The sequence below is a fragment of the Acomys minous genome (genome assembly GCF_964271855.1).
Source record: "Acomys minous genome assembly, chromosome: 12".
Lineage (NCBI taxonomy): Eukaryota > Metazoa > Chordata > Mammalia > Rodentia > Muridae > Acomys > Acomys minous.
In genome coordinates, this window is record NC_140493.1 from 67,794,947 (window position 1) to 67,817,526 (window position 22,580).

The 22,580-nt window shown below is 44.1% G+C and overlaps 1 protein-coding gene across 3 annotated transcripts in view; it reads left to right on the forward strand.

The window, feature by feature from the left end:
- Positions 1-22,580, forward strand: part of SMG6 (SMG6 nonsense mediated mRNA decay factor) — a gene marked incomplete at its 5' end in the record, with an annotated part of 228,524 nt that overhangs the window by 66,020 nt on the left and 139,924 nt on the right. The window contains one exon of one of the 3 annotated variants that reach the window (XM_084802743.1): positions 20,833-20,997. The exons of the other annotated variants lie outside the window; for them this stretch is intronic. Of the gene's footprint in view, positions 1-20,832; positions 20,998-22,580 lie in introns of those variants that run through there. 3 annotated transcript variants of the gene reach the window in all.

The window sequence follows — 22,580 nt, forward strand, 5'->3', positions numbered from 1 at the left end:
CAGAGATGCTGTTGCACATCTGGCCATGGTGAAGGCAGCAGCAAGGCCTCTTAGAGGCTGCAGACCCAGTGCTTCTCCCAAGGGAGAGGCATTGCTGAAATGTTTCATTCCAGAGACCGTATGCTTGGCAAGGATTGGGAGTTGCTGTTTCTGGACTCGTGTACCCTGTTTGTTCAATATGGAAAAGTCTAGTTCCCTATGGGATATCCCTTATGGGACCCTGCCAGAGAGTAGGAACAGAGAATTGATGAGCTTTGGTGACTCAAATCTGGAAGCACAAAAACTACCAGCCCCAGAATTTGGCTAGTGTACTGGTATGCATTCTGAAGTGTTTTTCTGAAGGATTGTTTTTTTGTTTTTTTGTTTTTTTTTAATGGGGAGGGAAGGAGGGAAGAGCAGATTGGCAAGGTTTTAAAATGCCCTGATGACCATGTCACGTTTGAAGAATGTTTCTAGGATTCCTTCCCCTCCCCCCCACACCCCCCCTCTGGTCCCCCCCCCCCCCCCCCCCCCGTCCTCTACCTCTCGCAGGTAAGGCTGATGTGGCTTGCCTTGATAGAACTATGTAGTTTGAGTGACATTATTTTGTGTTTCTTTATAACATGTTGCCAAGGAGTCATTCCAGAGCATCAACAGAGAATGTTTGGTCAGATTCTTATCTGCAATGCCAGGAAGTAGGAATTGCCCCATGGAGACTGTGTCATAAAGCAGATCTAGTGTTTCTGGACAGTGCCACTGGCTCTTTGGTTTTACCTTTCCTCAGAAATTTCTTCTCTCACCCAGCAGTCAGTCTTTTTCCCTTTCTGACTGTTATCAGGATTTATGCTCACCTTGCTGCTGTGGCAAACTTCCCTAGTGAGTGAGTGTGCCACACTTTCCCTACAGACATGGGTTCCCTGGGATTTGAGGTGCTTCTTAGCTGGTATGTCTGGGTTTTCAATCACATCCGAATCCTGGAAGACTTTTTCCCATTAGGCTGACTGATAGAGCATCCAGAATGTTCAGCAGTGGGCAAGATGCAGAGGCTTAGAATTAGAAGCCTTTCTCAACTCTGTCAATTACTGTTGAGGTGACTGCTAAGTGGGGCTGCAAGAAGGCCTGGAGCCTTGCAGGGCAGCACTGGTTTCTAAGAAGGAAACAAAGTTTGTGAAGTGCTGCCCTGGTGAGGCTGTGCAGTCCTAAAGGGAGGGAAATTTTGCTACCAAGAAGGAAGCTGTCAGGGTGTGGTGGCACACAGCTTACAGAGTTTCTGGCCAGCCAGAGCTACATCGTGACGCTGTCTGCTCACTGGGCTCTGGAAGTAGGACCTCCAGTTGCCCCGTATTCATTTTCTGCTCTCCTACCCAAACCACCCACTGCCCTGTGCGCTGGAGAGCTGGGGCATGTAGTTCAGCAACAGATGACCTATGACCTCTCTCGGTGTGAATGTAAAGCGCCTGTTTTCAGCCGCGTCTGCTCTGTGGGAAGGACTGGACTTTTCATAGACTACCAGTGAGTCTTTTTCTTGTAGCTGTTGAGTAAAGGTTAGGAAAATATAGGTGACTGCTGGGCGCGGTGATACACACCTCTAATCCCAGCACTCAGGAAGGCAGAGCCAGACGGATTGTTGTGAGTTTGAGGCCCGCCTGATCTACAAAGCCAGTCCAGGACAGCCAAGGCTACACAGATAAACCCTGGAGAGGAGCGGGGGAGGGGATGGACAAATATGGGTGAGGATAGAGGAGGACCGTGACATATTTGAGGCTAAGGTACTTTTGTAGGACTTTTCTGTAGCTGGTCATAAGGTAGATCCTCTAGTCAGAAATGACAAAGGCCTGTGGCCCCACTCCCTGTCCTGCCCTTGCCCTGGCTCTCACCTCTGTGAGGCAAGAGGAGCCTGAGCTGAGGTGGTCACAGGCTCCCAGGGTGGTTCAGGGAAAAACAGCCCAGGCCACAGGATATAACACTCACTGGGACACAGAGCTCTGCGGACGTGCTGCCAAGTACCCGGTGTGCAGCTGGGGCGGCCATCCAGACCCCACTGTGTGGGCTGCCATTGGGAGAGGGGTGAGCAGAGCACTCAGCAGGGCTGGTTGGTGGGAAGATGCACTTTTCCATTTCCCAGCACATGAGTCATCTTCTCTGGGCCCCTGTGCTGTGCTTGCACGGACAGTGGCAAGAAGGGGGTGTTGTGGCTGAGTAGCAGCATCTGTCCCGGGGGTGGGGAGAGAGAGGGCTGGGGAGGGTAACGATTTAAACCCTTCACTAATCAGCAGCACTTTGAATCACATTTTTATGAGTAAGGAAGCGATAAATCAAGCTCTGTGTGTTCAGCCCCCAAGTCCTGTCAGCTGGTGCCCTTCTAACGGGTTTCTCCCGGCCAGTCTGCAGGCTGTCACAGTCACCACCCAGCCACACGTCCCTGGCTGTCTGAAACCAGGAAGCAAGGCCTGCTGCAGCCTGGCCTCCCAGGTGCTCGGGTCCACGGTGATTTGGCAGTCATTGCAAGTTACAAAACATCTGGACCATCATTTTTCCCTCTTGGATGTGTTCTTCGGGGTGGGTGTTTGCATATGTCAGTTCCTGGACTCTGTGGAGAAGAACATTCCAGCCTGAGGCAGAGGTGATCTTGTAGCCTACAAGAAAGTTAGATCCTTTGTCTGTGCCAGACCCAACTCCAGGATCATGCTTTGGAGAGCAGCAGAGATGTCCTTCCTTAAAAAGTATGTCCTCTGCTGATGGCCTCTAATGCAACATGCGGTCATGGATCGTTTTTGTGTTCAGTGCTCCCTTTGTGATAACTTTTCACATCAGTAGGCCAGGGGTGGAAATGATATGGCTGCTCACACTTTATTGGGTTTACTTTCCAAATACGCTCTTATTACAGACCTGGAATATTTTAAAGCTTTGGATCTGCCAGCAGACAAAATAGAGGGGCAAAGTGTGTGGTGGAGAGAGTGGTGCCCTTCCCCTTTTCCTGCGTTAGGATTTGGGGAGACTGACTTCCTTGATCATGAGTCCTGTGTAAGATCCTACCTCGTGGCATTGTAGTTAGCTTAGAATCCCGGTGCTCTGTGTGAGATGGTTGGAGACAGATACATTTGAAGTCAGAGCAGGGATATTTAGGTGTTCTGGCTCAAGGCTGGTGTTCTGTTGTTAGACACAGGTATCTGTCGAATGCATGAATAAGGGAGGCCATGGCTCTAGGAAAGTTGTATTCTTTTCCTGGCCAGTATCCAAAGTTGGTGGCTAAGTAGGTGGTTCCTGGAGTGATATCACAGTGCCTATGGCATTCCAGGTCTGAAAGGAGAAAGAGCTGCCTTCGTGTGCCTCAGGGTTAATACTTTCAGTAGCTGTCTGCCTGGCTGATAAGAGGATACATGGCAAACTGTCGAACGAAACCACAGGTACTCCAAGAACTTAAATTTAAAAAAAAAAAAAAAAAAAAATATATATATATATATATATATAATTTAGGGAAATAAAACTAGTTTCTCGAGGATGAATGACTTAAGCAACATTTGTGGTAGGGCATCATGGAATCCTTTTTGCACCCCCATCTGTGCCCAATTTGCTCCAATCTGGATTTCCCCTCATTGCCCTCTCCCTTTGCAAAGATATGTTTTATAATTTTTGGAATCAAAACCATCGCAGGCACACTGTTTTATTTTACTGTATTATTGGATTATATTTCCTATAAATCACTGGGTGTTGCTCACTGGCCACCGCTGGATTAACTTCCCTTTCTGTGCCCTGGCCTTTGCATTTCCCGTCTCTACCAGTTCATCGAGTGTTGCCACTGCAGCCCTGCAGAAGAGCGCACCGAGAGACACTTCCTGTGTGTGTGGTTATGTTGCTCTCTCTGAGGGACCGTGGAGGCTTAGAGTGGAGGTGGAGCTAGCCTGGCGTTCATTTCATGACCCTTCCTGTTTGCGATTGCTTTGGTTTCTGTTTTTGAGACCGCATCTCACTTTGTAGCCCAGGATGATCTCAAAAAAATACTTGACCTCACCTCCTGGGTACTGAGATGACAGGTATGCACCACCTCAGTAGCATATACATGCCTTATGTTGTTAATATTCCTGAATTGCAGGAGATAGAGGAAATGCTGCATGGGTGTCTCGGGGCAATTGAGAACTGCAGTTGCCTACCTGGTACTAACTAACTAACTGGCACGAACTTCTTCAAGCCATTAATTACGTATAGGAGTTGACTCTAGGTGAAAAGTTCCTTTCACGGTCAGAATTTGTCTTTTAGCATATAGCATCCCTAAGACTTCAGGAAGAGCAGTTTATTCTCTCTGCTGAATCACTTCTAAGTCTTTACTCAAGCAGAATGTATGAAGTGTCTAATCCTCTACATGACAGAACAGTTGTACGAAGGAAATCCACCTTTCATAAGGGGTTAGGCTGGAGTTTCGCTGTGTAAACTGTCCCTCATTCCTTCTCCTCTCTCTGTTGATAGGAAGCCCTTGGCTCTTTCTCAGTAAGAATCCATGGGCAGGTAGATTCTCTGTTAGCACCACTGCTTTCATTTCCACGATTCCTCAAGTTAGAGTAAACCAACAGAAAGAAAGCCAGCATGGCCAACAAATGCTGTGAGTAAGAAGGTCAGAATGGGTTAGCCTTGGGAAGGCAGGCTGGAGGCGGCCTCTTGCCACCAGGCTGCTTAGGCAGATTGCTTTCCCTTGACAGTCTGATGGTGGCTGTCGCTGACATTCCTGGAAAAGAATAGTGAAAGTAGACATGTCAAGGGACTTACCTATTTTCCCAGTTTGAAATTCCAGTGTCTTTCTTGTTTTCAGAATGAAGCTACTGCTTTAGGCTAAGGACAGAGAAACAGTAGTGAAAAGATTTGAGAAAATTTTGCCAATAAAATTAAGCTTACTCTTAGCATATCTGTTAAGGAAATAGTCTTTGTTTACTTGAAGATAGCAGTGTGGTTTGGTGTCCTGAAAAGGTGCCACTTCCCATTGTTAGTGATGAAGCTAAGGGAGGTTTGTTGCCATTTTATTGCTTCTCAATTTGGCTTTTTTTTTCCCCCTCTGCCTGGAAAGACTTACACTAAAGAAGAAATACTGTTTAGGGGAATTTTGGCAGCAGGATTTGCTACCTACCTACCTACCTTTCTTTCTTTCTTTCTTTCTTTCTTTCTTTCTCTTTCTTTCTCTTTCTTTCTTTCTCTGTCCTGGAACTAGCTCTGTAGACCAGGCTGGCCTCAAACTCACAGAGATCCACCTGTCTCTGCCTTTCAAGTGCTGGGATTAAAGGCGTGCACCACCACTGCCCAGCTTTGCCTTTTCCATTCTTTTCCCCATTTATTTACTTACTTATTTTTCAATGTTGGCACTCAAATTTAGGGCCTAGCACATCTATGTAAACACTTTATCACTGAGTCAAATTCCTAGCCCAAATCTGTATTTAAAGCTTGAGTTATTAGACTTTTCAATAGGCCTAAATTTCTTTATTAGAAATACATAAAGGTCTATTTCAAGAGAAAAAAATGAAGTTTAATTTATAGTTTACATAAGAACTGTATGTTTTTTGAGACAGGGTTTCTCTGTGTAAAAGCTCTAGATGTCTTGGAACTCACTCTGTAGACCAGGATGGCCTTGAACTCACAGAGATCCACCTGCCTCTGCCTCCCAAGTGCTGGGGTTAAAGGCGTGCACCACCACCGCCTAGCATAAATATTATATTTTGTATATGTCATACACTATATTTTGATAATATTTGCCCCCATTCTTCCAAATTCCACCCCTACCTTCATACTCACCCAACCTTATGTCTTTTTATTGTTTATGTTTGTTTGTTTTTTGAGGGTTTCTCTGTGTAGCCTTGGCTGTCCTGGAACTGTAGACCAGGCTGGCCTCAAACTCACAGAGATCTACCTGTTTCTGCCTCTTGACTGCTGGGAGTGCATATATGCCACCACTTTTTTTTTTTTAATAACCCATTGAATCTGATTTGTACTGCCCATGTACCCGTGGGTGTGGGGCCATCCACTGAGCCTGGTGGAACTACCAAGCAACATACCCTTAAAGAAAATTGAGTCTCTCTCCCTCAGAAACTGTCAACTGTTCATGGCTTCTTGATACTTGGGAGCTGGGACTTGTAAATCCCTTCTCCCTCCAAGCTAGAATGTTGACTGGCTTGGTCATTTACAGGTCTTGTGAGTTCAAGAGCCCAGTAGTTCTGTAATGTCCAGAAGATACTGTTGTGCTCTGGTCATCTCTGACCCCTTATTCAAATCTTCCCCCTCCCCACCTCTTCCTTAATAATTCCTGTGCCTTGGCAGAGCATATGATAGAGATGACCTGTTTGTGACTGAGCACTCCACCAATAGTATCCTCTGCTCTTTGGCCAGATGTGAGTTTCTGTGTTACCCCACAGTGCACAAAGAGGCACTAATCTGTGTCTGTTTAGCTGAGAAACAGTAGTAGGTCCACCCCATGGGCCTGGAATTCCCCCAGCTATGACTTGTTGGCCACATTTTTAGTATCAGGAAGTTGTTTCCGCCTGTGGAATAGACCTTAAGTTCAATCAGAAAGTGATTGGTTACCCCTATAGCATTTCTGCCACTGTCGCACCAATGGGCACATCTTGCCCTGCCTCTTTTTTTCTTATCTCAGTTACAAAGTTTGTGGCTGGTTAAAGTTGTTGATGACTTCCCTCAAACTCCAACCAGACTGTATAACACCTTCCAGTACCATGAAAGCTAGCCAGGAAGAAGAGAACTTTCTATTACCAATTTCATTTCTCCATATCCTGTGAACAGTGTGTGTAGCAGTAGGGCCTCACATTCAGTTATGGTTGGCAAACAAGAGCAATGGTAATTGGCCTGAATTATTCTGGGGGGGCGTGTCTCAGGACCCCTCTGATCAACTCAAAAAGAAGTATCCTACACCTGCCACTGGGCTTTGCATTTGGCAGCTTGTAGCTTCTAGAATGAGCATAATCTGCGATGTAGGATAACTTCAGTCCAACTGTTTTATTTGAATTGGGGGGGTGCATGCCTCCCTAGCCCTATGCCTTGTCCTACTCCCGCTTCCCTCCCATTATTCCTCCTTCCCCTTCATAGCACCTGTGCTCTGCTGTCCTCTCTCTTGTAAGATCCTTTTCTACCTCCCCATCGATAGCTCCTTTCTAGTTTCCTGGAGTCTACAGGTACTCCCAAACTAAACACACACATCTAGAAAGTCAAAGCTAAGATCCATATGTGAGTGAGAACACACAGCATTTGTCTTTCTGGGTTTAGGTTTCCTTACTTAGTAAAAATGTTTCTAAGCTCCATTAATTTACATGGAAATTTTGTAATTTCAATTTTTCTTTACAGCTGAATACAATTCCATTGTATGTAGGTACCACATTTCATTATCAGTTCATCAGCTGATGAGTATCTAAGCTGTTTCCATGTCCTAAGTATTACGAATAGAGCAGTGATGAATATAGATGAGAATGTGTCTCTGTAGTAGGAAAACGAGCCCCTTGGGTACATGCCTAGGAGTCGTCTACCTGGGTTATATGGTAGGTCTATTTCTAGTTTTTTGAGGGGCTGCCATGCTGATTTTCATAATGACTGTATCAGTTTCAACTTACACTAACACTGCATTCATTGCTGCCCCTGTTGCTGCCAACATGTGTTACCTTTTATTTTGTTTTATGGGACAGGATCTCACCATGTTATCCTGGCTGGCCTGGAACTCACTGTATAGACTAGGCTGGCTTTGAACTCAGAGTTCTTGCCTCAGCTTCCCCAATGTTAGGATTAAACGTGTGGGCTACTGTGCTCAACTAATTCTTTCTTTTCCTGAAGATTTATTTATTTATTTTTATATGTATGGGTGTTTCGCCTGTGTGTATGACTGTCTGCCACATGCCCGAAGTGCCAAGGAGTCCAGAATGGGGCACTGAATTCTCTGGGACTATGCCCTGTGGGTGCTGGCAACTGAGCCCAAGTCCTCTGCAAGAGCAACAGGTGCTTTTAACCACAGAGTCATTTCTCCAGCTCCAGCTTTCGTTTTCTTATTATTAACCATTCTGACTGGAGTAAGATGAAATCTTTTTTGTTTGTTTGTTTTTTGTCTTTTGAAAAGGTTTCTCAGTATATCCTTAGCTGTCCTGTACGCACTCTATAGACCAGGCTGGCCTCCAGCTCCTCCTGCCTCTGCCTCCCTGAGTGCTGGGATTACAAGCGTGCACCACTACACATGTATTATAAGATGAAATCTTGAAGTAGTTTGTATTTCCTTGATGACTGTGGATGGTGAGCAGACATGTTGAACATACATACCCAAGTAACTAGTTAACCATTACAAGATACAGAACAGGCAGGCGTGGTGGCGCACGCCTTTAATCCCAGCACTTGGGAGACAGAGGCAGGCGGATCGCTGTGAGTTCGAGGCCAGCCTGGACTACAGAGTGAGCTCCAGGACAGCCAGGTCTTCACAGAGAAACACTGTTTGGAAAAACAAAACAAAACAAAAAAACCCAAAATGATCTGAGTTTTCACTGTTGCTGAGTAAGGTCAAATAGCTGTTCCTTGGACGAGAGAGATAGCTCATTGGTTGAGAGCACTGGCTGCTCTTTCAGAGGACCCAGGCAGCTACATCTGTCTGTAACTCCTGTTCCAGGGGATTTGACACTCTCACACAGACGTACATGTAGCCAACACACCAATGCACATAACATAAAAAATAAACAAATTATAAAAGAAATATTTGAGCCAGGTACAGTGGCTCACACTTGAAATCTCAGCACTCAGGGAGGCAAAGGCAGGTGGATATCTGAGCTTGAGGCCAGCCTGGTCTACAACGCAAGCCTAGGACAGCCAAGGCTACACAGAGAAACCCTGTCTTGAAAAAAGATATGTCCAAATATATATGTCCAATATATATATATATATGTGATTATTTTTTTTAAAGTAGCCCATGCTTTTCATGTTTAAACAAAATAACAAAACAAACAAAAACTTAGTAACTCCTACAAGCTGCCCTCTGACCTCTACAGATGTACCAAGGCATGTACATTCTATTCAAAATGAGTAAATACGTGTAAAAAGCAAAAAGCAAAAAACTTTGGATCTAGTGGTTTGTCTAGGTTTGGATTTTATTTTCTTGCTGGGAATTTGATGAATTTCATGTGTCTTTTGAATTTCTGTCTTTCAGTCTTGGGAAATTCTTAGTCCTTCCCACTCAACAACACATCCGCATTAGACTTGTTTTTCTGTTGTCTTTGATGTTTCTTTCTTTCTTTCTTTTTTAAAGATTTACTTATTTATTATGTGTACAATGTTGTGTCTACATGTGCACCTGCAGGCCGGTGGAGGGCACCAGATCTCACTATAGATGGTTGTGAGCCACCATGTGGTTGCTGGGAATTGAACTCAGGACCTTTGGAAGAGCAGTCAGTGCTCTTAACCGCTGAGCCATCTCTCCAGCCCGCCCCCCCCCCCCGTCCCTTCTTTGATGTTTCTTAACACTTTGTCTCCACCATCGCCCCTCTTTCTTTTAGTGTATCAAACTTTGCCTTAACTATATTTAATCTGTTGTTAAATACGCTTCATTGAAAGTTTTAGTATCTTTAGGCTTTTGTTATATGCTTTGATTTTTCTGTATAATTTCTTGTTCTCTGAGCATACTTTAAGCTTAGTCTTTTATTTCTTTGAATATTTTAAACGTGCTTAATTTAGAGATTGTAGTAGGTAATGGGATGCTTTAGATACAGCCCTGTCGAACCCCAGCTTTATGCCACACATTAGCTTCTGTTCTTGTTTTTGTGGCGACAAAGCTTTGGAAACCAAAGTTCAACTCCATAAGGTTGCACACATTTTCTGAGGCCAAAGATTGTTTGAATGACCCTACTTACTTTGTTTAATCTTTAAAAGAGTCTGTTTTAGGGCTAGCAAGATGCCTTACCAGATAAAAGTTACAACCAAGCCTGACAACCTAAATTCAGTCTCAGGTCCCACATGGGTGGTGGGAAGAGAGAACTAACTCCCCACAGTGGTCCTTTGAGTACCACACCTCCTCTGCCCCACACGCTAAATAAACACATGTAATATAAACGTTGTGAAAAGGGGGCTGGAGAGGTGGCTCAGAGGTTAAAAGCACTGGCTGCTCTTCCAAAGGTCCTGAGTTCAATTCCCAGCAACCACATGGTGGCTCACAACCATCTATGATGTGATCTGATGCCTTCTTCTGGTGTGCATGTGTACATGCAGACAGAACACTGTATACATAATAAATAAATAAATCTTTTTTTAAAAAATGTTGCAAAAAGATTCTTGTCCGTAGTCAGGTTTTATTTTCTTCCTTCCTCCCTCCCTTTCTTTTTTTTCTTAAGGATTTGTTTATTATGTATATGGTGTTCTTCCTGTCTACCAGATGAGAACACTTGATTTCATTATAGATGGTTGTGAGCCACCATGTGGTTGCTGGGAATCGAACTCAGGACCTCTGGAAGAGCAGCTGATGCTCTTAACCTCTGAGCCACCTCTCCAGCCCTGAGTCAGGTGTTTTTCAAGATAGGGTTTCTCTGTGTAGCTCTGGCTGTCTGGAACTTGTAGACCAGGCTGGCCTCAAACTCAGAGATCCGATTGCCTGTGCCCACAGAGTGCTGGGATTAAAGGCGTGTGCCACTATCCCAGCCATCATCAGTGCCTTCTAAGATTCTGGAAGTAATTTTTCCTGAGAGTTTGTTGTATTGACAGAGTGGTTCTGGGTATTTAGTTTACCATAAAAAAATGCTGCAATTTCTTTTCACTTTACTTTTCTTTGTTTTGTTTAGTTTGCTTTTTAATCATAAGTTCTGACTGTAGCACAGGCTGATCTAGACTCAGTCAGCCTGCTGAATGCTGGGATGACAGGCATGGACTCCACACCTGGCTCTGTGGGTAACATCAGACTTCAGCTTCTGCCTCTTCACCTCCAGCTTCTGCCCATTTGTATTCTTGGCTTATGGCAGCTGAAATTATCAGGTTCATAATTTTAGTTTTCTCCAGAAGTGTTTGGTGTAGAGGACACTTGCTCTGAGAGCTAATTGAGTGAGGAAAAAAGGTACTGGAAAGCAAGGGAGAAGCCTGCAGCTGAAGTGATGGATATCATTTACTGCCAAGAGAGTGTGAGCTAGCGATCTGGAAAAGAGGGCTCTCTTGTTTCAGCCACATTACATTGCATATCTGGTGAACCCTGTTGGCCCATAAAATCCTTTCCATTAGTCAGGGTACTCTGTGCTTTTGTTTTTGACTGCTGCTGTTCTTAGAGCTGTTGGTTGCTTGCATGTCTCAATTTCCTTTTTAGAAGGCAGACAGTCATATGTTTTGGAATGTATTTACAGTAATTGGAGCTTTTTAGCTTGGTTAAGTCCTCCCTTCAGATCTAAGACTCCCATTTTAAAGCTTATGTTCAGAAAATGCCCGTGAGATCCCTTGCCCCAAGTGCCAGCAGCAGATGCAGCAGTTGACACGCGGCTGGAAGTCCAACTGCTGGGCAGCTTTCTAAACTCCAGACACGTGCTGTTCACACTTCGGCTTCTGAGGGAAAGAGCAGTGGTTAAAAGAGAGGAGGGGCTAGCAGGGGACCAGAGGGGAAAAGCTCTCATGATGCCTGCCCACGGCTGAAGGCTGTGTCAGCTTTCTTCCTCTCTTCTCCAGCTGGCGTTGGTAGAGTAGAGTAAATCACCGCAGAGTGATTATGAGCTGAACTCGCTGGAGACTTCTATGAGACACATCTGTGACATCACCTTGTTATCACTGTCTGTTCTGCATAACCTCTTTTCACCTCTCCCCTGAGAGAGGGTGATGCCCAGAATTCATGTCAGGGCAGTGAGCACAGGGAACTGTTTGGTAACCATTATTTTTGAGATGCCTGCTAAGAGTACACAGTCAGGCCATTGCTACATTCTTCAAGACTTCTTAGTGGAAGGGGAAAAAAACCTTCAATGCAAACATGGCCTGATTATCCATTGTGTCCATTGTGGTTAAATCTTTTTTTTTTTTTTTTTAAAGTATAGGAGGCGGGTGAAATCCAGAAAGTTTTGGAACTTTTTTTTTGAGGGGGGGGGGTTGGTTTTTTGAGACAATGTTTCTCTGTGTAGCCCTGGCTGTCCTGGACATGCTTTGTAGACCAGGCTGGCCTCGAACTCACAGCAGTCTACCTCCCTAAATTCTGGGATTACAGCAGTGTGCTACCATACCTGGCATAGTTTTGAAACTTAAAAAAAAATCTTTATTCAGGTATTTTATTTTATGCATGAGTACTTTTGCCTGCATGTATGTATATGCCCTGTTTGTGGGCCTGGTGCAGGCGGAGGTCAGAAGAGGGCTCCAGGTCCCCTGAAACTGAATTTATAGATGGTTGTAAACTGCCATATGAGTGCTAGGAGTCCAACCCAGGTCCTCTGGAAGAGCAAGCAGTCAGTGCAATGGATGAGACATCTCTTCAGCCCCTTAAAAATGTTACTGTATTTATTGAGTGTGTGTGTATACATGTGTGTGCACATGCCCAAATGCACTATAGTACATACAGAGGATGGAAAACAACTTGTAGAAGTCAGCTCTCTCCTTCTACCATGTGGGTTTGCAGGATCAAACTTAGGTCCTCAGGCTTGGCCTCGGACACCTTGCCCTATTCCCCCGTCGTTCTCACTGGTGCGCCCCTCTTCCTTCTAAGCACAGGCACACAGCACATGTGCACATGTGACTCCTTTAAAAGGATCAGACCATGTCACTGTTCAAAGTCTCTAGCTGTCTATTTCATGTACAGTAGCAGCCTATTGACAAGGACTTCCTGTGAGGACTTTGCTTTACTTCCAGCTGTTTTGCCTTTTTTTTTTTTTTTTTTTTACCCTATTCACTTCTGTTTTCTCCCTTTTTATTTGCTCGTCTGTAGCCATATTGGTCTTCTTGGAGGTCCTCTGAGAAGCTGGAGACTCTTCGACCTTCAGGCTTTTTCATTACTGTTTTCACTGCTTGGAATAGTATGTTCAGCTGAGTGGTGAACCTCTTTCTCTGTAGTCTGTCTAATGTGCCTCTGTGAAGCCTCCTGTTTTCTGCTTCCACACCACACTCCTGCACTCCTGCTCTTCCTGCCCTACTCCCCTGTGTTGCAGATGGTAAAGACTCTACACTTTACTGTGTGTATTTGTATTGTTCTCTCTACTACTGTGCGAGAACCTAAGCGACCTGCAGATCGTGTTTTTGTCTGTATTTGCTTATTTGTTTGTTTTGACCTGGTGTCTTCAGTAAAGAATTGAACATCTAGCACAGTGGCTGGCTGATTGGAGGTTTCAGTGAATGCATGTGATGGTAAGTCAAACACTTGGCTTGTTAGTAACCTGCTCTGAGCAATGAAAGTCGAGTGACATGTGCTTGCTGATCATTATCTTTTCTAAATGTTTTAACCTTTATTTTAATATTGTGTGTATGGGTGTTTGCCTGCACATGTGTGCCTGGTGCCCATGGAAGCCAGAAGGGGGTGCTGGATCTGCTGGGATAGGAGTTACATATGGCCATAAGCCATTGTGTATGTAGGTGCTAGGAATCAACCTAGCCAGTGCTCTTAACAACTGAACCGTCTCTCAAGCCCCTTGTTCACTGGGTATTACTAATTGTATTACTGTTACTTTCCTTTTGTGAGGTTTGTTAAGGTTAATTTCCTTAAAAAATAATTTCCAGTTACATGTTTTACATCCTGAAATTTAATTAAAATACATTAAATGTGCATCGGTACTTGCCACTAATCATGGAGCCAGTATCTTTGGGGCTTTGGGAAGTGAAATTTCCTCAGAAAAGTGCAAGTCCTTTCTTATCTAGTCTCTTAAGATTTTAATCTTTTATTCTCATATTTACCTGCCTGGTTTTTAATATCTTCTTCTGTATTCAGTTACTGTATTTATACTGTTAACTTAGAGCATTTCTATCCCATTTACATAAACTAGATAATTTAAAAAATGATGTGCAGGACTGAAAAAGATAACGTGAAAGACACTTCTTTTTTGTTGTTCTTGTTTTTGGAGACAGGGTTTCTCTGTGTAGCCTTGCCTCTCCTGGAACTCACTCTATAGACCAGGCTGACCTCCATCCTCCTGCCTCTGCCTTGTGAGTGCTGGGATTAAAGGCGTGCACCACCATGCCCGGCTAACTTCTTTAAATTCTTTTCATGTAATGTATGTATTTAAAGAACCTTCTACAGCAATAGGTTTATATATGGTCCTTCAAGAAGCCTTTAGTGTCAGTTCCCTCTCCACAATCCCTCTTTTACCTGGCTCTCCTTCCCTGCCTCCCCGTACTGACCCTCCTAGTCTAGTTTCCCTTTATCTCTCCCTTCCCTGGGAGGTTCTCTCCTCCTCCCATGCCCCTTACCAGGCACCTAACCTGTAGGTACTCTGATTAGAGCTCACATATTAAAAGCTTAAAAGTTAACATCCACATGTAAGAGAAAACATGCACTATTTGTCTTTTTGGATTTGGGTTACCTCAGATTGTTTTTTTTTTAATGCCTCCATTTACCCTCAGATTTCATTTTTCTTAACAGCTGAATAGTATTGCATTGTTTAAACATACCACATTTTTATTATCCAGTTGCCAGTTGCTTACTGTCTAAGTTGTTTCCAGCTTCTGGCTCTCTGCATAGTGAGTAGCAGTGAACATGGATGAGCAAGCATCTCTAGTGGGAGGCCGTGTCGTTTGGCTTATGCCCAAGCGTGGTATAGCTAGGGTCTTGTAGTAGATGGACTCCCAGCTTCCTGAGGAACCTCACACTGATTTTCATAGTGGCTGTTGGACTTCTGAAACGGTCTCATTCTGTGCTTGTGGTTAGCACCATGCCTTCCTCTCTCAAATACTGGGATTACAGGTCTGAGCCACCACATCCAGCTAGAATATATTTTTTTCTAGAAGTTCAGTTGTTGGGTTAAAAGATTTGAAGTCTGTCAACATTTCTGATACATGATGCTAGATTACATCTTAACATCTTATTTATTTATTTGTTTGTTTGTTTATTATATATACAGTGTTCTGCCTGCATGTACACCTGCAGGCCAGAAGAGGGCATCAGATCCCGTTATAGATGGCTGTGAGCCACCATGTGGTTTCTGGGAATTGAACTCAGGACGTCTGGAAGAGCAGTCAGGGCTCTTAACCTTTGAGGCATCTTTACAGTCCACTACATTACTTTCTTAGATGCAATACTAGTTTAAGTTTTTTGGAGGATGGAATCCCATCTTATATGTTAAGTGCATTACTACTGAGCTACATTCCTAGCCCTTTTCAATTTTTTCATTTCTCTAACTTGCCCAGCCTGATCTAGAATTTGTGATCCTCTTGCCTCAGTTTCCTTGGTAGCTGGGATTACAGATTGCACCATCACACCTGGCCACTTTCTGGTTTTGTGTTTTGAGAGGAGGATGCTCTCCTGTAGCTGAGGCTGGCTCCCAACTTGCTGTGTAACTGACATGTAAGCTGCTGTGCCCGGCTCTCTGAAGTGCTGGGGACTGAGTTTCATGCGTATTAGGCAAGCACTCTACTAACTGAGCTACACCTCCAGCACCAGTGTACACTTTTTTGTTTTGTATTGGTGTTAGTGTTTTATGTTTTCTTAGCAGGCCTGGACCTCTCTATCCAGATGAGGATGAGCTTGACCTGACTCCCCTGAGGTTTGCTCTTGACTTGTGTGTCCTGGGGATTGAAGTTGGGGCCTCATGCTCACCAGACAAGCACTCTGCCAACTAGGTTACACTTGATGTTTTGTTTTATTTTACTTTATTCTATGTGTGAGTGATGGGCCTGCATATACTGGGTGGGCTTAATGGTATCAGATTCCCTAGAGTTGGAGTTAAGGAAGATTGTAAGCTACTCTGTGGGATTTAGAGACAGTGCTCTTAACCACTAAGCCATCTTCAGCTCTCAGGTTTTTTAAAAATTTTAACAACAATGTTTAAAGATGTCCAAAGACTACTTTCCTTGTTTGTTTGTGTGTTTGTGTGTTTTTTGTTCCAGGCAGGGTTTTTCTGTGTATCCCTGGCTGTCCTAGAACTCTCTAGACCAGGCTGGCTTTGAACTCAGAGATTTGCCTGCTTCTGCCTCCTGTGTACTGGGATTAAAGGTGTGCGTCACCTCTGCCTGGCTCAAACACTACTTTCTTATGAATAGAGAGCATTTTAATTTTTATAGTGTTTTTCTAATGTGGGTCTTCATATATTTGTTGAAAAAAGATATAAGAAAACTTATCCTTTCTTTGAAAACAGAACCTATGTGTTAGAGTAGTTTCTAGTTCATAGTAAAACTGAACAGACGGTACAGAGACCTACAGCCTCCTCCAGTATCAAACACCCCACACCAAAGTGATTATGTGCGGTCACTTTTAGTGGGACATATTGCCTCAAGTTTGTAGTTTATATTCCTCTTCACTGTTGTACACTTTATGTTTGTTTTTGACAAATACACAATGACATATATCTACTGTTACCATGGCAGTGAATTAGTTTTGCAGCCCTTAAAAATTCCCGTATGCCGTCTCATCATCTGTTTTTCCTTTTGACTCCTAGGTAACCACTAGGAGTGGATTTTATCCCTATATATTATTATTTATAGGTACACTACTATATAATATATAGGGGTTTTGCCCATATATGTTTTATTATTTCCATACTGTGATATAGTTAGAATCGTGTACTATGTATCCTTTTCGTGTTGCCTTCTTTCAATTACTAATGTGCACTTATGTATGTTTCGTTTTGTTTTGAGACAGAGTCTCAGTATATAGTCTTGGTTGGCATGGAGCTCAATAAGTAGACCAGTCTGGTCTTGAACTCATAGAGATCCACCTGTCTCCGTCTCTTTGAGTGCTGGGATTAAAGGTGTGCACCAGCATTTTTTGCTATATAAGTGTTTTGCTTGCTTATACCATGTGTGTACCTGGGTGCCTGTGGAGGCCAGAAGAGGGTTATTGGATCCTGTGGATCCCCGTGTAGGTTCTGGGAACCAAACTTGGGTCCCCTGCAAGAAGAACAAGTACTCTTAACCATTGAGCCTTCTCTCCAGCCATGGGTGAATATTCTATTGTCTGGGTATACTACGGTTTATTAATTCACCTACTGGAAGGTATCTTGATTGTTTCCAAGTACTGGCAGTTCTAAGTACATCCACATACAGATTATTGTTGTATGTTTTTCACTATTTGGTTGAATATCTGGGAACCTGATAGCTGGTCCATATATTTATGTTTTGAGGTCTGTGGTGTGTGTGTGTGTGTGTGTGTGTGTGTGTGTGTGTGTGTGTGGTTAGGTGGAGCACACACTGGCAGAGGCTAGGAATGGACACTGGGTGTGTTCCTTTGTGACACTTGTACTTTCTGCCCTGAGACAGGATCTTTCATTGAACTAGAAGCTCTCCATTTTGGCAAGAACTCAGATTGCCTCTGCCTCTGAATGCGAGGGTTGCAGGCATGGCATCTCTGCCCGGTGACTTCCGTGATCACTGGGAATTTGAATCCAGGTTCTCATGCTGCAGAGTAAGACCTCGCACCCACTCAGCCGTCTCCCAGGTCCAGCTTTGTTGAGACAGTGCCTCACTGTAGCTCAGGCTGGTCTTGAAAACCTGATCCTCCTGCTTCAGCAATGTAGAATACTAGGATTATGGGTATGTAATTACCATGCCCAAGTAATACTAAATTTTGTAAGAAACTGCCAAGCTGTCTTCCAACTTGTCTTGCTGTAAATTACATTTTGTTGACAATTACAAAGAATGAAAAAAATTCCCAAGTTCTGTTAATCATTTAAAGTTCTATATAGTCATAGTTTTATATAGCTTAATTAACTTTTTACATCAATTTATTTGAGCAGATAGTAAGTATTACAAGTACTTGGTATATTCATTGGTAGTTTTTTTTGTTTTTGTTTTTGTTTTTTTTTACTTACTATTATGGGTGGAGTGTATGCCATTATTGATATGAAGGTCAGAGGACAACTTTGTGGAGTTGATTCTCACCTTACACTTTTATGTGAGTTCTAGGAATTAAACATAGGTGGATAGACTTGCATGGAAAAAACCTTTACCCACTGAGCCATCGTTGGTGGCCTCTCATTGGTAATTCCTTGTATGCATTTGAGGTTTTTTGTTTGTTTGTTTGTTTTTTAAATTATTTACTGCTGCCTCCAACACAGCTACAGGGACAGACCAACTGGAGTGGTGAGGGAATGAAGAAAAGATAGACACACAGACCTACGTGCAGAGAAGCTGGAGTCAGGTGGGCTACGATATCTCTGATGGAGAAATCACAGCACCCAGAAGCTCAACTGCTTACCATATAGATTGGGGGGGAGGGGCAGAATGGCATACCCCATACAGCTGAACAAGGAGACAAGGTTAAAACAGAGACACACCAGGAAGTAGAGTTTATGATGTGTAGATGGATCAAGGGACAGGTCACCCAGTCTTTAGGCTGCAGACACAGCTGGAAGGGACACTGTCTGCACCTGACACCAGTGTCCACACTCTCATCCCTGAGGAAGCCCTTTGCCATTTCCCTCGGAGCCTCACCCACAGCCCCTGCTTGCCAGAGTCGGGGGATTTACAATATTCCCATTGGTCTGAGGTCTTTGACATAGGCGTGCGTGTTAACAGCACATGCTCACTCAGGGCTTCTACTTCCCCCAGTGCATTCATTTGTTTTTGTCTGTGAATACATATACATGTGTAGAGGCTGTAAGACACTGACCACTAAGAGCTGGAGTTTGTGGGTCACTTGGTTTGCTATGTAGGCCTGGGATCTGAACTCCAGTCTCATGATCACACTGCTCTTTAGCCCAGATGCTCTGTGGGGAGATGGAATGGATCATTTGGCCTTAGTGATACTTGCTCTCAGCATTTTGGCCTTCCTCTTGGCCCCCAAAGGCAGAACTGTGTTACTAAGGGCGGGAAATGCCTTCACATCTGTGTGCTAGTCCTTTAAGAGAAAGCCTAGAGGAAGTGATGTGCAGGGAACATCTGCACTTGGGCTGAGTGGAGAAAGCGCGATGCACTGCAGCTGGTGTAAGGCCCTGGCAGGCTGAGGCACTGCTGTCTGTTGGGGTTTACTTCTGTCTACATTGAAACATGGCTTGGGAGGGGGTGGTGGCCTGCTGCCAGCCTCAGTTAGCCTGCCCTCCTCTTTCCTCCTCACCCCTTCCCCCAGCCTCCCCTCCCTCGTGCTTTAAAGTCACATTTCCAGGCCAGACGTAGAATTAATCTCTGGGCACTTCACATTGCTGGCAGCTGAAAGCAGGATGTGGGATTTTTTTTTCTTTCTTTCTTTCTTTCTTTTTTTTTTCTCTTTCTCTCTCTGTGTCTTGGCTGACTTTTTTACCTCTCGAAGAATTTGGAAGGCCGTGAGATCCCCCCTCCCCAAGTACTGTGGAGTTTTTCAGCTCGCTGATCACCCTGCTGCGGCTTCACCCTAATAGACTTCATATGTTGATGCAGTTGACATCAGTATCAAACTATTTTACATGTGATCTGGTGTATTTCCTGAGGAAATCTGCAAGATATTTATTAAGAACTAATAAAATAAACCTCTCCATGAGTTTTTAGGTAGTTTTCAATTTTTCATGTCTCTCTCGTTTCCTCTTATCAATGAGTTGCTATTTTCTCTCTCTACTCTGACCATCGCAAAAGGAAACAAAAATAAATGTTTTAAACTGTTCCTGAAGGGATAAGGAGAGAATAGTTCTGCCATGATGTATCAGCCAGGGCTGTATTTTTAGTGCAACATTGTAGAAACTAAAAATATCCTGTTATAGTGGATCCTTTTTATAGGTCTCTTGCTCTGTCTCGCTCTCTCTCTGTGTATGTATGTGTTTATAATGTTGTAAGCACAAGTGCCTTTGTGCATCAGCAGCCGCTCTTCCCATTACAGCTGGACTCCATTAGTCCTTGAAAATTAATGTAATCCTAGTTAAGAAAAAAATTAATTACTCTACCAGAGCTGTGTTTCATCCAAAGCTAGTGTTAGCTCCCTAGCTGGCAGCTTAGTTTGAGAGGCTCCAGGGACCCGTGGAGTTGTGGCTTTGGTATCATAGCATTTGCTGCTGTGTTTTTCCTGTTGAGAGCATTCCTCACTTCTTAAGGGTTAGACATATGGCATGCAGAGTGACTGCAGACCCCTCTGCCTCTGTGAGTTACTGTTCCAGTCTGGTCATCCCCAGAAGGGATGTCCACCACAGGTTTATTAACTTACCTGCCTTTGGTTTTCTTCCCAAGTTTCTTTATGAGGGAGTTGCTTTCTTTTGTGTGCTGAATGAGAAAACAAAAACAAAAACAAAACAAAAAAACCTTTGTCAAAGTCCAAGAGGTGGGCAAGATCTGCCAAGGAGGAGTCTCTGTGGGTGAGGAAGAGTGACAGTCACAGGCTGGAGGAGTGGCCTAGTGGTCAGGCCCTTGCCTAGTGTGCATGAGGCCCTGGGTTCAATCCCTAGCACTGTTTAAAACCAAAACACAGTAAAACAGGATGACAGTCATGATCTGCCCTCTTACTCTTTGTTAAAGGTTCAGGCAAGTTTGTTTTATGCATACCTTTTATTATAAATGAGCATGTTAGAGTTGACTGCCAGTTTCTAGTCAGACTTCTCAGCGCTGGCCCTGAGGAGGGACCGACTGGCTCATCCTGTGAGTGTAACATTTCCAGCATTGTGATCAGCGTTCTGGGATGCGGTATGGGGCACAGTCCAGAAGTGGCTGTAGTCTGCTCGCCTTCCCAACACAGATCTTGTATAATTGCCTGCTTCTGTTGTCCTTTGTTTTGCCTCTTTTGGGACCTGGCAGGGTTTGGGGATGGGGAAGAAGATGTGTTATTTGTTTCCTAACTGGTCAGACTCTCCAGGCCCTCTGCTGAGTGGTCAGGCAGGATCCATCTGTCTTGGACTACACTTTTCTTTTTGTGCTGAGCTGGGGCGTGAGCAGCTTAGGCCGGGCTAACTCATACCAGGCCTCCCAGCGTGCCATGATGGCATGAATCCTTGTGGAGCTGGTCAGAACAAAACCAGGGTTAGTGCCCCTTTGTTTCTTTTTGGGCATGGGCTTCTAAGGCTTGTACCGGGACCTAATGTTCTTTCCTGCCGCTAACTGTCGTTCTTCCTTTGGCCCCTCCTTCTATCCTGTAGCTAACAACTAGTTGAGCCTTCAGCTTCCTGTATTTGATCCCTAAGCACTGTAGTTCAGTAAAAGTAATAATTAGGCATTTTACACATTTATTTTATTAGTGGAGCGAGCTGGTGTGTGATGGGCTATAATTGTAATGCAGCCAGTTTCCAGATTTCAAAAACGTAAAAAGAACAGTTTTTAACAGAGGCAGTGGACCTGTTACTTAGAGTTCTCAGCTGAGCCGAAATCAGAGCAGCGTGGGACCCGTAGAGAACAGTGGGACCCGTAGAGAACAGTGGTGCTGGGAGGATGCAGAGCCACGTTCCTTGTTGTTACAGTCTGTGCAGTGCCCGTCCTTGAGGGTGTTTGACGCTGGCATTGGAAAAAAGGAAACCTTGTTTTCCAAGAACTCTGCTCTCTCTCAGCTTGATAAGCATTTAAAAATAAAAGCTGCACAATTGAAATTGGCAGTGCATCCTCATTCTTTTGTCTCTCTGTTTATTTTTTTCCCTCATCCCTCAACATGTGTGCTACAGCCCATGCTTATTACACCCTCAAGAATGATGTCCTGGAACTCAGCAAGCTTGCACCAAGGTCTGCCCGCCCTACACTGTTTGAAGCTGGCTGAGGCGTAAGTGGCCTAGCACTGGGAGGCTGCAGATTAGCCCCAACAGCCCCATCTGTGGCACATTTCCCCTTTCTCCTGAAGCTGTTGCCTGGAATTTTGAGTTCTAGAATCCCAATTGTCAGCCCAGTCTTGTTAGTTTTTTCAGTTAACTTAATTGATTTGTTTACCTCTCCGTTGGAGGAGCTCAAAAAGAAAGTACTTTGGCACTGATAAGGAGCGTGGTTCTGTTCTTCCTTTCAAAATAGATTCCTGTGAGCTAAGATTTCATATCCAAATGCTACAGTGGCTTAGGTTAGGAAAAAAAATTCTTGTTTGCCCAGAGTATAGTCCTATTTCTAAAAGATTACTAATGGCACATTCTTCAATTTTCAGAAGTATCTCAGGTTAGCTGATGTAGTTTTTGCTCTAGCTAGAGGAATTTAGGGGTGTGGGGGGGGGACAAACAAAAAAAGAATCCTCCGTACAAACTGTGTATGTGGGGGGAGGGCTTGGTAGGTGGGTGGGGTATGCAGCACCAAACTCTGCCCTAAACATTGTATACAGGTTCCACTGGATCATGCACATGTGACCTTAGCAGTAATTGCTTTATCTATGGCCGTGTGGGCGAGACCAGCTTTCCCATTTAGTAGGTTCTGGTTAAAGCAACATCCAACAGCTGTTGCCACTTGGTTGAGTCAGAACCTGGAGCTAGTTTGGTAGGGTGTAGTGTAGTTTCAGGTTTGCAAACTTCCTTCCTAGTTGATGCTTGCAAAGTGTCAGTGCCTGATGTAACTGAATAGGGTGTTACTTCAGGTTAGGAATCCTTGCTTTTGCTAGCTGCTTGAACTGAACTTGGTATTACTGTTTCCCGAAGAATATT